The following is a 17,534-nucleotide window of genomic DNA, read 5'->3' as shown; positions in this document are numbered from 1 at the left end:
GAACAGGAAAGTTGCAGCAGGAAGAAGAGAAGCCAGCTGGCCAGGCAGGCAGGGCTGGTGGCAAAATGGGAGCTGGAGAAGAGTACAAGGGGAGGACAAGGAGTAGAATGATGTGGGCAAGGAGGAAGAGCAAGAGCAGGAGCACGCATTGAGGGAAAGGCATGAGAACTGGCATGGGAGGACAACAAGGTATCCTGACACACAAGAAAGGGAGGAATAACTGTCCCTCTGAGTGAGCTTGTGGCATAAAGGTTGTAGGTTTGCAGGAGCCATCTGGCACAGGCTGGGATTGGAGTGAGAAAATGCAAGGTGCCCCTGACTCATACAATGATGACATAACAAAAACCGAATTCCTTCCTTTCCATGAGATATTTATCATGAGATTAATCTTGAGCTAAATATTAGAATAATATTTACAGGATGATTGCTTGAGATCTCTATTACAAGAAAAGAATAGCCATGAAGTGAATGAAAACTTTCCTGATTTCGTCCTCCAACTTTCCCATGAGAGCATAAGAAAAAATTTATATAGAAAAATTCACTGACATATGGTTCAATAAAGAAAAATTTGCTAGAGAGCAAATTAGAGAAAAGCTAGTTTATTTTTATTTAATCACATGATAATAATTTCCTTCTGTAAGCTCCTATCCCAACAATGCTGATTGGAGATTAAAAGCTGTCAGATACCTAGCACCTTACCTAGCCCCTGACCATGTTTAAGGGAACTGGAGCTAAGCAATACACTACAAAGCATTTTCTGAAGCCAGAAGTGAACATTCTACCTGTAAGATAATAAACAGTTAAAAAAACTAATTAAATTCAGGTACTCTACAATCACTAGCCTGAATTCCACATTTCAAATACAATATTTTCTCTGGAATGTGTGCTGGTTTTATGAATATTTATAAAACAATACACAGGAGCTATAAAACCCACCTTATTTAATAGTGCTCTGGAGTACTTTACAAATGTATGTTCATAAATAAGTAAAGTTCAGAAAATTAATGAATACGGTATTAGGCGCTTCCTTCCAATTGTCCAGGGGACATGTTTTTATTTAATGAATTCTTGTTGCCAGAGGTTAAAGGTGTAATTAAATTGTATAAGGATTCGTCTACATGTAAAGCTAATCAGGAATGAACAATTCTGGAATGTGCATTTGGCACTTTAATTTCAGAATAAATATGCCTTGTTCTGGTTTGGCTCTGCAGTAAGAAGTGATCATAACAACTTTTCAGAATTAGATACTGCACTTTATATTTACACTTGATTTAAACCTAGACTAATTTTCCAGTGCAAATACTGCACAGTAGAAATCAAATGATGAAGCAGAGGTGACAACACTTAATAGTTTGACTCTTTTGGGGATGCTTTGAGGAATATCATTATACTCTGTGCACCAGTAACAGTCATTCTTGTCCAAATATTCAGAGGGAGTGGTTAACTCCTTTTGAAATCAATGTTTGACAGGTAAGTTAGGTGATTTAAATAAGCATAATGCTCTTTAATGAAGAGCATTGGGCTGAACCATGGAACTATATGAATATAGTGTTCAGCTCTTTGCCCTCTGTACCTTATCTACTTCTCTGTCAAGGAACAAAGTGGTGTTGGAGAAGTGGGAAATAACATGGAGGTCTTTGGAGAAGTTTAGGAAATTCCAATTCACGTAACATGAGCAAGGCTCCCACTGGTTTAGAAGAAAAGGACAAAGTTGATGATGTTTGGACAAAAGGGACTCTCAGGTGCATCTCTCATATGCTCAAACTTAGCAGCAGAAAAGCAATTTTTTCTGATAATCTCATCCTTATATCAGTCTGAAAGTCTTTTTTTGTTGTTCAAATAAGCGGACCCATAACCATAGTCTTTGGGACACTTTTAATATCCTTCTAAAATTGTTACAGAGGCACGCACAATCAAATCCAACAGGTGTTAAAGCTCAGATTATTCTTCAGTAAAAAGTTAGAACTCCGGTAACATTTTGTAAACCACAAGCTCAATGATGTAAAGGGAATTAATACTACACAGCTGACTTAAAAATTCTTAAGATTTAAAATGATGGCTCCAAAATGCGCGTATCACTCACCTAAAAGCTGAGGGCTCTCTCCCTCGAGGAGTTACCTCGGGTGGTGCCCCAACCCGAGGGGGAGTCCCCAACTGCAGACCTGCTGCTCCCAGGAGGACTGATTCCCACATGTCCTCTGGCGGGAACCCATTTATACCCTTGTCGAATCTGATCTGTGGTCATTTAATCCCTAATGGCCAAGAGGGTCACCTCAGTGTACCTGGCACATCTCCATTGGTCAGTTCAAATTTCAACCTGCAGCCTCTAGGGTTTGGGTTTTTTTCTCTTCCCCCTGCCTGGAGAAGTTTCGTTTCCTGCTGGGGGGAGTGTACTGCCACACAATCCACCCCATGACCACAGTCACGATTCAACTGGTTTCGTTGGAGTGGTGGTACAGTCACCTCTTGCCTCCAAAGTTAAAAAGGAGTACAGTCTGCTGAATTTGATGTTCATTGTGGGTCATCATTCCATTCTGGTTTAGAATTAAAGTGGAATATCTGACACAGGAATATCCAGTGCACAAACAGGTTTTAAAGGAGTATACTTAACTATTAGTACAGACTTCACTACCAAGCGTTTGATAGAACTTATTGCAATACAGATTACAGTAATCATAACTACAAGCATTATTAAAGATTAGAGAAGCCTAGTCATCCACCCTGTCAAAGAAAATCCAAATATATCAAAACCTTTCCCAGCCAGTTAGTCCCTGGTGCAGAAGCAATTGCCTCTGAGTCTCCTGCCACTTTCTTTTGTTGATTTGATCTTGAAGCTACATTGACACATTTGGAGTGAACACAGCAGTTGTCCATCGACAGGTTCAAAAACTTCACATACACCCTTCTCTTTCAGTAACATTGAATCCATTAAGGCTCAATTTTGGATAGTCATTTTGCCAGTATGTTATAACTGATTGTTCAAGAGTCCCCAAACTGTCACGTGTAGTGTTGGCTGAGGTTGATAGTTGTAAACTCAGCTCTAGAATGCTCTATCGGTGTTCCCTTGGGTACCATACACAGTCCCCCCCCTGGAATTTCAGGGCATAGTGTAGTACCATTCCAACTCCACCCCGTGATCCCATGGGTTAGCTGGAGGATACAGTGACATTTGGTGTTGCATACTGAACTAGCATTTACTGCAGCCGGTGACCAACTATAAACAACATGAGTATAACCTCCTCCCCCATCCAATCTGAACCTCCAACTATGACTGTTACATTGCTCCCATGTGAGGTCAAGGGCTCGTGATATATTGATGTCCATCATTTTCACCACGACATTATCATCCAGATCTTCACCATCCATGCCTGCCACCATCACCACTGCCAGTAGAAGCACTGGAAGGGCTCATTTCTTCATTGTCCTGTAAGAAAGCACAAACTAGGCCTCGGTCTTAAACTGGTTCACAGCATTAGAAGTCCAGGATTATCCACCAGGCACTGATGTGGCGAGTCTTTCCGTTCCCATCTAAGGCTTCCCAGGCATACAAGCCTTTGGGTTTTGCTAAGGTCATAGGAACAATACCAGTGGAGGGCAGTTTCACCATGGCAGGTTGGCCCACCTATGTCTCCAGTGGAAAATGGCGTCTCTGATCATCTGGTATAGAGTCATTGCCCCTTAATGGTCCCATAGGACAAAATGCTCGAATTTTTGGACTTCCATAATTTCCCCATTGGTTATTAACAGTAAAAACTGCCTGTGGTAATGGTGTGTCCCAGTTATGGCATGAGACAACAGCATGTTTTTTTGATCAAGCCATTGGTTCGCCCAACTATACCATTAGCTTGCGGGTAATATGGGGTGTGAAACACCCATTTGATGCCTTCCCCCCATGCCCAGTCTTGTACCACTGTGGCTGTGAAATACAACCCATTATCACTTTGAATACGTTCAGGAATAGGTAGAATACCAAATCATTCTCACAAAACCTGGACTGTCTGGTCTCCAGTAGTTGTGCCAAGAGCCGTTGCCATAGGCAATCCTGATACTACCTCCACTCCCACCAAAATATATTTCCTTCCATGGGATGGTCTCAGAGGACCAATGTAATCAACCTGCCACGTGCTCCAAAGAGCCTTGCCTTGTCTGATATGCTGGGCTGGAGCTTGATTTGGGTGATTAGCCTTAAGCCTTATTTGGTATTGCGGGCAAGCTGTAAGAATTGCTTCACAGATTTTCATAGACACTGGCCAACCCCAAGATCGGCATTCATAATAGAGATCCGCTTTCCCTGAGTGGCCTCACTTGATATGCAACCATTCTGCTAGTCTATCAGTCTTCCTTCTCACTGGTGACCATCCTTATTTGGGCCAGGTGGTCCACCTGTTGATTCCATTTCGCAGCTGGGGTTCTATCCCAAGCATGTCCTTTCACCCATCCCACCTTTAAAGGTTGGGATCTCCTATTGCCAGGAGACGTTGCCAATGCTCTGTCCTCCATGTTTTCACATGACCTACTCCCACTTACTAGATTCCCAATGACATATCCACTCTGTAGCTCCCTTAAAGGTTGTGTAAGAATCAGCATAGATGATGGTAGCACCAAAAATACACAGCGGTTAGTAAATATTGAAATATCTAATAACATTTGTGCTGGGTTATGTATTTATTACACCCACTTTTTTTTTATAACTGGGGCTTTATTACATATTTTGGTTTAAATATTTAGTTTTGCATAAGAACTGCTTCCGATTTCAACGCATAGCACAACAGATTTTCTTTCTCAGTTTCTTTTACCATTTTCCATCAATCCATTTATTGAGTTCCTTAACCCAAACTGTAATATTTTAAAGTGTTTCCTTTAAACCTGACATAGCAGTTAATAAGTGAACTGTTTGTAACAGCACAGTAGACTAGTTGGAAGAAATACAGAACTAATCAAAATTAAAGCCCTGTCACTTCTCACAGTAGTGACTGGGCCAGTGACACATCTAGCCCACAACATAGGAGCAAACTGGGAATCAATAGCTTGAGGTGCACTGCTATACTACCCTTTATTTTGTCTAACTACAACTCTTTTTTTTTTGCATAAAAGCCATATTTCAATGACACCAACTAGAAGTTACAACAGTTCCTACCTGGACAAGTAATATTTTCTCAAGTGTATAAGCTATCTGTCATGTCACCAAAGATTATCATCATAAGGGGGAGACCTGCTCCATGGAGTATTGCCATGGTAGTGCCTAGCACCATGAGGAGTTTATCCTGCCAGTTGGAGTATCGAAACTAAAAGCAGAAACAGAACTGAGCTGAAAACTTCCCTAATTGCAGCAAATGCATTTGAGTGACAACACAGCGTTAACAGTGCAGGAGGCAGTAAAAAGTAAAATAAGAAAATTTTAATACATAAAAAGGTAAAATTGTAACATAAAACTAACTTCTTAATAATCATTTTAAGAATAAAGACTGTAACTGAAATTAAAAAAATAAAATCTAATAATATATCTGTAATAATTTCTTTGCTTTTATAATATCTTAGGTCTACATTTTGGGCTGGTGGGTCTTTACTACTGTAAGCAGTTTCAAGTCCAATATATTTAAAGCTGTATAAAAGTGATGTCTCCTGTTTCTGTTGTAACATTACTAATACTTCCCATGAAGCAATGGTCATAAAAAAACTAAATATGACTGTGTCATGACCCAGACTGGACATACCGGGGAGTCATGTTTAATTCGAAATTCCCTTGGGCTAAATTAAGGTGAAATGACACCAAATGATCAGTTAAAGATTTTATTCATGACAGAAGCAAACTGAACTGGGGAGGCGTGATAGTAGGTGGCGGAGTTTCTCACAACAGGAATTGGCATAAGACTACTTCTGTAAACTGTGTAACCCAGGGTAACCACATACATCAGTTCATGGAATAAGGAGATCCCTCCCGTCGAGTCACGAGGTTCAGAGCAGACCCCCTTGCCTTCTAGACTCCTCCTGAGAGAAGGGCCCAGGGGCGGCTGGATCCACTTAGTCCCAGACTTGGTCAATGGTTTTATGTCTTAAAGGGATGAGGTGTAGGGATTGTGGAGAAGGAAAAGGAAAGAGAGAAGAAGACAGAGAGAGAAAAAGGAAGAGAGAAAGATTTCACCGGTCCTGGGTCCAGTGTTGGTTCAGTCAGCTGAGGGGTCCAGTCCCGGTGGGCTTGCACACCTGGGGCTTCAGTTTGTGTCCTTTTATCATCCTTGCCCCTCCTTCGGGCAGGCACCCGAACTCCAGGTTAATGAGCAGTTTGTGAGCCTTTGGGCTTGGGGGTCGTTTGGGGAGTAACTTCTTCCCTGCAGACACTGCCATTGTTTGATCTTTTTATCAGAACAGGGAGCTGTGCACTCTCCAGCACGCCCTCCCCCTCCTGTTGCTGATGTCTGAGCTGATGGGCTTTTCACCTTGGCTCCTTGCTGTGCAGGGTTTGTCTTTAAGCAGAACTTGCCCCACCACAATGTTTGAGACATTAACTCTTTCAGTTTCTCACAGACTGTGTACTAAGGAGAGTCAGAGTTTCATCATGCATTTTATTGTACAAGTGTGTATACAAGTGTGTCATGGTTTCAGCCCAGCTGGCAACAAAGCACCATGAGGCCACTTGCTCACTCCTCCCCACCGGTAGGATGATGAGGAGAAAACATAAAGAAAAGCTTACGGGTCGAGACAAGGACAGGGAGGGATCATTCACCAATTATGGTCACAGGCAAAAACCAGACTCAACTGGGAGAAAAAACAAAACCAATTTAATTTACTACCAATCAAATCAAAACAAGGATAATGGGAAGTAAAACCAAATCTTAAAACACCTTCCCCCCCACCCCTCACTTCTTCCTGGGCATAGCTTCACTCCCGAATTCTCTACCCAACCCCACCAGAGGCACAGGGGGACGGGGAATGGGGGTTACGATCAGTTCATCACACATTGTCTCTGCCGCCTCCTCCTCCTCAGGGGGAGGACTCTTCACTCTTCCCCTGCTCCAGCATGGGGTCCCTCCCACGGGAGACAGTCCTCCATGGACTTCCCCAGTGTGAGTCCTTCCCACAGGCTGCAGTTCTTCATGAACTGCTCCAGCATGGGTCCTTTCCATGGGCTGCAGTCCTTCAGGAACAGACTGTTTCAGTGTGGGCTTTCCCATGCAGTCACAGCCATCTTGGAGGGCATCCCCCTGCTCCAGCATGGGGTCCTCCATGGGCTGCAGGTGGGCATCTGCTCCACCATTCACCTCCATGGGCTGCAGGGGCATTACCTCCTCCCGCTCCTTTTCACTGACCTCTCTGTCTGTATAGGTGTTTCTTTCACATTCCACTCCCCTGTCGGCTGCAGGTTTTCTAGCAGGTGGGGTTGGGGTTTTTTTTTCCCTTCTTAAATACATTCTCCCAGAGGCACTACCACCATCACTGATGGGCTTGGCCTGGGCCAGAGGTGGGTCCAACTTGGAGCCAGGGAAGCTTCCAGCAGCTTCTCACAGGAACAACCCCTGTAGCCCCTCCCTTGCTACCAAAACCGCACCACACAACCCCAAAACAAAGTGGAAAATAACAACTCTGGGTTTTAGTCAGCTTGCTGCTGAAGCCAAAAAAAATCTTAAATCCAGTTACTGGATCTGCATGGAGGCAGGAGCCATGGGATATCACGTCGCCACAGGGACCTCTAAACAGGCTCTCAGGTAATTGCTAGATACCTTATTCTCCTTGTAGGGTAGATGGTAAATCAACTCTCACGCCCTGGAAGGGCAGTGCCTAGGAATGGTTAGGTCAGAGCAGGTTGTTCCTGTCCCCATACTCCAAATGAGGAAGAAGAGAAAAAGAAAAAGGAGTAAAAATGTCTTTCTTATTGCCTAATAATGAGCATGAGTCCTTGAGTAAAAATGTATCTGTGGATGAGTAACAGAGTGGATGTGTTCAGCATCCCATGGCTCTTAGGAGGCGCCCGTGTCAGTGTGCCAGCCCGGGGTACTCCTGGGAGATGCTGGTTTGTGCATGACATACATGTCTGACCCCGCTGCCAGAAAATAGGCAAGAGTGCTCAGACCAGTCTGGGGATGTGATTTCCAGAAGCAACAAAACCAAGAGAAAATGAATGGATTTTCCTCTCTGAGCCTGTAGTGATGGTCTGAAAGGTGTGGCTGTGAAATAATCCCTTAAATGAAGGAAGCTGTGCTCTCTGGCATGTAGGTGGGGTCCATGGGATGCACCTTTAGCTGGGTCATCTTTGAAGGAAACAGGTTTAGCTGTGGCTGCTACTTAAATGGAGTTGACCTGGTCTTTCAAGTGAGTCAGAGCAGTTTACTGTTTCTTGTCCTCTCTGTGTGGAAGGAAGAATTACCAATGTGTGTTTTTCTTTTCTCCTCTGTGTGAATTTTTACTGTTAGTTTCTCACAGGTTTTCAGAAAATGGGGAGAAAGAGGGGAGTTCTGCTGAATGCAGTGCTAGCACTGGCAATCTAGAGAGTGTGATGCTAGCTGTCATCGCTCTGCAAAGTAGTGTTTTTCTCTTGCTTCTTCTGCAGGAAAAAGTTTTGTTTCAAATGCTGGAATTACCCTTCAGGAGGTAAAGAGGCATGAGTTTTCCATAGGTATTTGGGAGAGCTGGGAAAGCTTTTCACCTACAAAAGAAAAACTTTTTTCCTAAAGCTACCTCAGATTCTGTTAGATGCAGACCTGAGTCAAATCTGAATAAATCCTAAGTCTGCTACTAGTTAAGCATGAAATTGAATTACTCTGTTAAATCTTAATACAGTTATCACTGAGACTGAAATAGTACAGAAGTTGCCCTATCATTTCCTTTCTAAGCTTGTTCAAATAGCTTATGTGCAGTTTCATTTGAAGCCCTTAAGAGGGCAGGTAACTAAAGATGTAATAAGAGAAATTCTTATGGTATGTTATGAAAACTTCTTCTGATGGTGGTGGTCAAGCCCTGGAACAGGTGCCTAGGGAGACTGTGGAACTGCAGCTGCTGGGGATTTTCCAAACTTGCCTGGACAAGGCTCTGAGCAACCTGCTTTAACTTTGTTGCTTTGCCTGACTTTGAGAAGGCCATTGAGCCAGATGATCTCCTGAGGTCCCCTTTATCTGTGATGGCTCTAACTATGTAAAATGCAAAAATATTGTAGCCTGCATATAAAAGAAGAAAATTAAAACTGTGTGCTTCCAAATCACCTGTTTAAAAAATTAATGCAATTGTATTGTAAAATCTGCTGTGACTCCTGTTGTTTTCTGGATATGGATTTGGATAGGTGAGTAGCTGAGAAGAGACTGGTTAGTAATTAGTATAGTACTGGTAAGTTAGAATCAATTGCAAAGAATAACTTGAAAATAGAAGTTAAGATTTCCTTGTTTCTGACAATGTCTTCTGAAAAGTCTTCCATTAGGCAGCTATGCCAGGTGCTTATGAAGTACAGCTAGTGTGGGAGATAAGTTTTCCGGCATTTGCTACCCTTATGCTGGGGATTTTCCTTTTCTTTCTTTCTGTGTCTCCAAACACATTTCAGGTCCATGTTACACCCCCCTCCCCACCCATCTATTAATAGACCTATGTCAACATCTGTTGAACGTAGCTGTGACAGTAAAAAATCTCCAGCATTGACAGGGTTCAAGCTAGTTTGCTCCATCTCCTGTGTCTGCCTTTTCTTTCCTTTCTCCTACATTTCCCCTTCCTACTGCAGATTTCTGACTACTCTACACTGTTGTCCTTGTTTAAGCTGGGATAGAGTTAGTTTTCTTTCTAGTAGCTGGTATGGGGTTATGTTTTTGATTTAGTATGAAAAGAATGTTGATAACACACTGATGTTTTCAGTTGTTGCTAAGTAGTGTTTAGACTAAGTCAAGGATTTTTCAGCTTCTCATGCCCAGCTGGCAAGAAGGCTGGAGGGGTACAAGAAGTTGGGAGGGGACACAGCCAGGGCAGCTGACCCAAACTGGCCAAAGGGGTATTCCATACCATGTGATGTCATGTCCAGTGCATAAACTGGGGGGACTTGGCCGGGAGGGGTGGATCACTGTTCGGGGACTAACTGGGCATGGGTTGGTGAGTGGTGACCAATTGCACTGTGCATCACTTGTTTTGTATATTCCAATCCTTTTGTTATTATTATTGTAATTTTATTATTGTTGTTATTATTATCATTATTATTTTCTTTCTTTCTGTTCTATTAAACTGTTCTTAACCCATGAGTTTTACCTTTTTTTTTTTTCTTTTTCTTTTTTTTTTTTTCTTTCCCTTCCCCCAGTTCTCTCCCCCATCCCACTGGGTGGGGGAGAAGTGAGTGAGCAGCTGTGTGGTACTTAGTTGCTGGCTGGGGTTAAACCATGACAACTGTAAACAGCAAAGTGCCTCTAGTATAGCTCTGCAACATGAGTAGACATACATACATTAAAATAATAAACAACATTGTAGACTGGGATTGCTAAGCATGCAAATATCATGAAACTTACCACTATAAATGGGCTGCGCATTCAATTCAATTTATCTTCAATAAATATAGGCATCTTGGTCAATCAGTAGTGCATCAGACTTTCAGTGGATACTCTAAAACACTATACAATTTTGTATTGATTTGCCTTCTTCCAAAATGCACCAAGATCTGAGAATATTATTAAAGTCTGCCTCATTTGCAGAGGGAAATAGGGGTTTTGGTTGTAGGTGGGATTTTTTTAATAAATTCAAAGTGAAAACGTAAGATATTTTATTTTTACCTGACATTTTCACAGCTTTTTGGTATGCTGAAACTAGCAGAGATAGCAGTAGGCTTTATTCTGGCGTGCCAGAGACTGCAAGCTGATGAACACTAAAATGATAACTTACCTCCATGGACAAATTCAGAACAATTTGTTAAAGTTTTAAGACTTTTTGTCTAAATCAGAATTAAAAATCTCCTTTTTAGCATGAAAAAGGAGAAAGAAGAGCTTTAATAAGTGTTCTTGACCTATACAACATCAGAGAGGAGACATGAGAAGGTTGTTATCTGAATAAACTAAGTTTTCCCTCCAAATAGCCTGTGTTCTCCAGTTAAAACTAAGCCCATCCAGTGTGTTTTAAAGATGTAGGTAAAATGTCAAACTCTCCACTGTTTTGCAATAGGGCTTCTCTCAGCTCTAAAAAGTTCAGTGCCAGATCAAATATGTCTGTTATTGACGCAAGTTATTTTAAAGGACATGAAGCACTGTGCCAGTCAACAGTTTCATAAACTCTTATTAATCCTAGCTGGGATGAGTAACTGTTTCCACTTCTGCCATGCACACAGGTCAGATTCTGGTGCCTGGAAGTCCCACTCACACCATCGTAAGTCCGCCCCCATAAAGTATGTGGGGATTAGGTGTCTTTTACTGCATAACATGGGAAACAGTGCATTACAGTATTATGCAGTTCTTTAAATCATGTTCCACCATGATCTGTTTCTTTTTTTGAAATGGGAGTGGGGTAGAAAGGAGAGCGTGCAGGACATCTGACCCCATTTGGCCCTCCATTCTAGCAAAAAGTGACACTACTTTCAGAGAACTCAGAGAAGCATGCAACTTAGCTGTCCTTTAACTACTCTGACTTCAATTCTCCCAGTATTTTGTATCAGCCTTTTAGCAAAAGGATAGATACAGCTGTGTGATGGGTTAACCCTGGCTGGATGCCAGGTGCCCACCAAAGCCACTCTATCACTCCCCCTCCTTCTCAGCTGGACAGGGGAGAGAAAATATAACAAAGAGCTTGTGGGTCGAGATAAGGACAGGAGAGATCACTCACCAATTACCATCACGGGCAAAACAGACTCAGCTTGGGGAAAATTAACTCAATTTATTACAAATCAACCGGAGTAGGGTAATGAGAAATAAAACCAAATCTCAGAACACCTTCCCTCCACCCCTCCCTTCTTCCCAGGCACAACTTCATTCCCGGATTCTCTACCAACCCCCCAGCGGCACAGGGGGACGGGGATGGGGTTTACGGTCAGTTCATCACATGTTATTTTCTGCCGCTTCATCCTCCTCAGGGGGAGGACTCATCACACTCTTCCCCTGCTCCAGCGTGGGGTCTCACCCACGGGAGACAGTCCTCCACGAACTTCTCCAACGTGGGTCCTTCCTGCGGGCTGCAGTTCTTCACGAACTGCTCCAGCGTGGGTCCTTTCCACGGTGTGCAGTCCTTCAGGCACAGACTACTCCAGCGTGGGTCCCCCGTGGGGTCACAAGTCCTGCCAGAAAACCTGCTCCGTGGGCTCCTGTCTCCACAGATCCGCAGGTCCTGCCAGGAGCCTGCTCCAGCGCGGGGTTCCCACGGGGTCACAGCCTCCTTCGGGAACCCACCTGCTCCGGCGTGGGGTCCTCCACGGGCTGCAGGTGGATATCTGCTCCACCGTGGACCTCCATGGACTGCAGGGGGACAGCCTGCCTCACCATGGTCTTCACCACGGGCTGCAGGGGAATCTCTGCTCCGGCGCCTGGAGCATCTCCTCCCCCTCCTTCTTCACTGACCTTGGTGTCCGCAGGGTTGTTTCTCTTACATGTTCTCACTCTCTCTCCCGCTGCCGTTTACCCTCTGTCCCAACTTTTTTTTCCTTCTTAAAAATGTTATCACAGAGGCATTACCACTATCGCTGATTGGCTCGGCCTTGGCCGGCGGCGGGTCCGTCTTAGAGCCGGCTGGTATGGGCTCTCTTGAACACAGGGGAAGCTTCCAGCAGCTTCTTACAGAAGCCACCCCTGTAACCCCCCTCCGCTACCAAAACCTTGCCACACAAAGCCAATACAAGCTGTCAGTATCTTTTTGCAAAAGAACGAGTGAAGCAGCCAAATTTTCAATAACTCCAATAGAAATTCACAATAATAGCATCAAGTTACAAGCAAAGCCTTCTGCTTCTCAAACAGGCTTCCCCTGACGTGGGGGATTCAACTGGATTTATCTGTTAATAATTTATCTATAACTAGATTTATCCATATTTAGACATAGATATTGACATATTTTTATATCTGTGTTTGTCTATATTGTCTGAAGAGAATAATGGATATCAAAGACTTTTCCAAAAAAGGAAAACTGTGTGATTATTCTTGTGTTGTTTACCAGTAAAATTTAAGCCTATGCAGTTAAAGGTAAGACATTATTAGAATAGAATCAGAGAACAGCCCAGCTTGGAAGGGACCTTCAAAGATCATCTGGTTCAACCTTTCGTGGGGATATTTTGAAATCAACTGCTATACTTACCATTTGCCTTCAGATCCATAATCCTGATATGATACAGCAATATTATCACCCTTTCCATTTCTGTAAGACTGTTTCATTTTCAGAATATTTTAATCTCTCAGAGAAACAAAGTACCTCAGCAAAAACTACCAGTAGTATTTAGCTGAGAGAAGCAAAGCTAATAATCTGAACCTATATCCTGACATGCTGTTTCAAACCAGCTTGTCTTCAGTTTTTAAGCAGAACCCCCGGTGGTGTCCTCTGCATAACCTTTAGTAATATGTTATTTCAAAGGATGTAAATTTCTGCAGTTTAATAAATACAAAATAAACAGTAAAATGTATTTTAAAGTAGAATGAAATTTCACTGGATGTTTTTGCTTAGTTTATAATGTTCACTATTGAACATTGATAATCTGTCTCAGACAAAATAAACGTGCTGACTTACCAAGGGGAGTGATCTTAATCTGTTTTCACCTGTTCTGGAAGGTTATTCAGCAGTCAGTAGGGCTAGGTTGGTTAGGACTGAGCAGTGAGGTTGGACTCTGCTCAATTTACATAAAACTCTAACGAGGAAAACTTCCAAAAACTGGTGTATGCCAGCCTTTTGCAGCACCCTTGGAGCCTGCTAGGTCTGCAAAGGACTATGTGCACACTCTGCCTCTAGAAATGGAGTGCTCAGGAATGAATAGTTTTGAAGAGCCTGCTTTGTCATTGTCACTCTTGAAAGCATCTGAGAAGTCTCCTCTTAACTCCTCTGAAAGGAAGTCTCTTTGTGCATGCTTTAATCATTCCTCCTAAGGTTCACAAGTAATCAGGATGACTGAAAAAGCACCATTTCCTGGAGTAGACCATTACACTGGGCTGTGAATCCACTATAAGCTGTTCAAGGAAAGGTGCTCTTGTTATCACTGTTCAGTCATCCATGATCAAACTGAATGGGAGTCACTGTGGTCCCTTTTGGATATTTTGTGCCCAGAAGATGGACACAGAAAATCATATACTTTCCTTAATGACAAATGCTCATAAAGTCTCTTTAGGCCTACTCTTATAATAGGTAACAGATAATGCATGTAGGTTTTATAATAGGATTTAAACTATTCTATATTTTATCACTTGAATTAGCTCACATCAAAGTTCTGTGGATGGTTGTGTTTATATCTGGAAAATCAGTGTTGTCTTTTCAGAGTTTGATAGTGCTGGTTGAGAAGGGATGGAAAGCTTAAGAAGAAATTTTAAAAAACAGTCAGAATGAGGTCTGGTGATGTGAGAGGAGGAACTCAGTGTTTTCCTTTCATTATGAGTTCTCAGGGTGGTCTTTGAGGGCCTTACAGCAAGGCAGTGGCAGGAGGAGGTGGCAGAGGGGAAGGGGAGAGCTGCTGCAGCCCCCTCTCTCATCAGGAAAGGCAGAAAAGGAGAGAGAAGCAACCATGGCAGTACCTGAGCATCCACTTTTCAGCTTCCAATGTTGTCCTGTAAACAGCTATCTGCAATTCCTAACAAAGGTTTGCCAGTCCCTGGCTTTCACTGAGTAAAGGCATGGCTTGCTGTTGTGCTGTCAAAACAATGTTCTGTTAGAAGTGATGACTTGTTGGTAAAAGTGACAAAACACCCCTCTCTCTCCTTGGGGAGTCACAACCTAAGGCTAATTCCTTGCCTCAGGCTGTCAGCCAAAACTGGGTGTATTGGCTCTGGCTGAGATGGAGTTAATTCTCCCCATAGCAGCCCTCGTAGTGCTGTGCTCTGTATTGGTAGCTAGAAGGGCGTTGATAACACACCAGTGTTCTGCCTACTGCTGAGCAGTGCTCGTACAGCATCAAGGCTGTTTCTCCAACACTTCCCCCACCTCACGGGCAGGCTGGGGGTGGGCAAGATCTTGGGAAGGGAAATAACCACGACAGCTGACCCAAACTGAACAAAGGGATATTCCATACCATATGACATTAGCTCGGCAATAAAAGCTAAGTAAAGGGAGGAGGAAGTGGGGGGCATTTCTCATTTACGTTTGTCTTCCGGAGCAACCGCGATGTGTACTGAAGCCCTGCTTCCCAGGAAGTGGCCAGACATCGCCTGCTGATGGGAAGTAGAGAATAAAATCTTTTGTTTTCCTTTGCTTTCACGCACCACCTTTGCTTTTGCTTTATTAAACTGTCCTTATCTCGACCCACGAGCCTTTTGTTATATTTTCTCTCCCCTGTCCAGTTGAGGAGGGGGAGTGATAGAGCGGCTTTGCTGGGCACCTGTCACCCAGCCAGGGTCAACCTACCACACTGGGATGAAAGCAGAGATCATAAAGTATTTCTAAAATATTCCTTTTGTCATATTCTGGTCATCTTTGAGGTGCAGGAAACTTTTATGTACTCTTTGGACAAAAGTTTAGGAAGTGATTTTCAAGCGTTATTTTTATGACTATTTTCTTCTTAATACAGCTTGTAATGTATTGAATGGTCTTGACATACTGGAAGCCAGCATGTGGAATGGATCTGTTTAATTGGTGGGATCCACATGGGTGACCATGATTTTTCCTGCACAGAGTCACAGGATGGCTGAGGTTGGCTGGCACCTCTGGAGATCGTCTAGTCCAAACCCTAGCTCAAGGAGGGTCAAAGAGCAGGTTGCTTGGGGATGTGTCTACTCTAGTTTTGAATATCTAAATGTAGACTCCACAACCTCTCTAAGCAACGTCTTCCGCTGTTCAACCACCCTCACAATAATAAACAGTTTTCTCACTTTCAGATGGAATTTGCCTCATCACTTCTTGTTCTGTTACTGGATACAGCTGAGAAGAGTAATGTGTATGGACTATACGTTGTCACCCACAATGAGAAGTTCATTGGTGTGTTATTCAGAATTATTTTAAGTAAGCTCTTCTCTGGCATGGACATCCTAGATATATACTTTATTATAATTTAAGGAATCATAATAAACCTGACAATCTGGAACATATTGGGAGGAATTGGCCACCAGCTCATTTGATCATTTTCTTGATGAAACTTAGAAACAAAAGTCCACATTGGTTTTCAGATAGCTATAGCTGAAGAACAACTGTGTGGTAGAAATTGGATTTTCTAGGTCAAACGCACTTAAGATAATAAAGTAAAGCTAAGGAATTTGCTATGACCAAATAGCGTAACATAGCTACCGCTATAAACATAGAAAACATATAATTTGAGAAAAAAATTATATCACAGTGTTCAAGTATCTGTTTAATATGTGAATTCCCTAATATGGACTTTTTAAGACAACAGATTTAATGAGTTATGTGGATAATGGTAAATGGATAAAAAATTATATTCAGATGCCTAAGCCCTGTAACCTCAAACCGTAGGCTGGAACCCAAGTAATTGGCCAGTTTGTCGGTTATTGATCATCTCTGAAACTGAAGTCGGTAGGCAAAAACACTTGGAAATGTTGAAATAATTCCCCCTGAACCAGGTGCAATATTTCTTACTGATATGTGGGTATTGTGAAGCTTAACATTTGCAATATGCTTTGAGTATTTAGAAAAAAAAGCTGTGGATGAAAACAATAGTCCAAAACTTTTGTTGACTTAATCCGAGATAGAAGTTACTTTTATTTGCATGAATATTCTGATGCTTTGCTTTTAGACATGATATGGAAATCCCAAGGCAAACACCTAAACCAGGGGTTTGCTCTAGTCACAAGGAGACAGGTGGGGGGTGACAGGCAGGAAGACCGCAGCTGCTATTCTGATGCTTGTATGTGATAGTACAATAGTTGTAGTCATGGCCAGTGCCCAAGTGCCCAAGTAGCTACACACATAAACTCCTAAAGCTGGATGAGCAGGAGCAGCCAGAGAAGCCTGAGTTAGTGCTCCATGAGGCTTTGCAGAAATGTCAACTGTGGTTTTGTGTCTCAAGCACCAAACTATTTACCGACTGAACTGATGTACATTTCCTCTACAGCTGGGAGCTGTAGAGCTGAAAGTTTTGAATTGTGTGGTTATAATAAATTTTTTTTTTTGGATGAGAGTATATTCTCAGAACAGTTTTCCTTTATGATACTTGTGAATATACTCACCAGACATTTCTTCTTGTGAAGCAATCATCTCATCCTAGAAACAGATTTTTCCTCAGTGTAGAGCGATAAACCATCTCTGTATCCTCATTGCAGCCAGTTTTACCAATTACATAATTAAATTCTTTTAAGACTATTATTTTAAGTGACATAAAAGTGCATTGCACATCTGTTTTAAAGTCTGTAGTATATTAAATTGAACCAAACATTAACTTTCCTGTCCACAGCTGCAAAATTATGCAATTATGTAATGCTTTTATCTTCTATTAGCAGGAAATACTAAATTCACCTGCT

The 17,534-nt window shown here is 42.5% G+C and overlaps 1 pseudogene; it reads right to left on the bottom strand.

Annotated features, from left to right (window-relative positions):
* LOC128138693 (ATP-dependent translocase ABCB1-like) overlaps nt 1-11,315 on the bottom strand; it is a 55,546-nt pseudogene extending 44,231 nt beyond the window's left edge.
* Nucleotides 11,316-17,534: the final 6,219 nt, after the last annotated feature.

The sequence above is a fragment of the Harpia harpyja genome, chromosome 1 (genome assembly GCF_026419915.1).
Source record: "Harpia harpyja isolate bHarHar1 chromosome 1, bHarHar1 primary haplotype, whole genome shotgun sequence".
Lineage (NCBI taxonomy): Eukaryota > Metazoa > Chordata > Aves > Accipitriformes > Accipitridae > Harpia > Harpia harpyja.
This window is presented reverse-complemented; position numbering and strand designations above follow the sequence as displayed.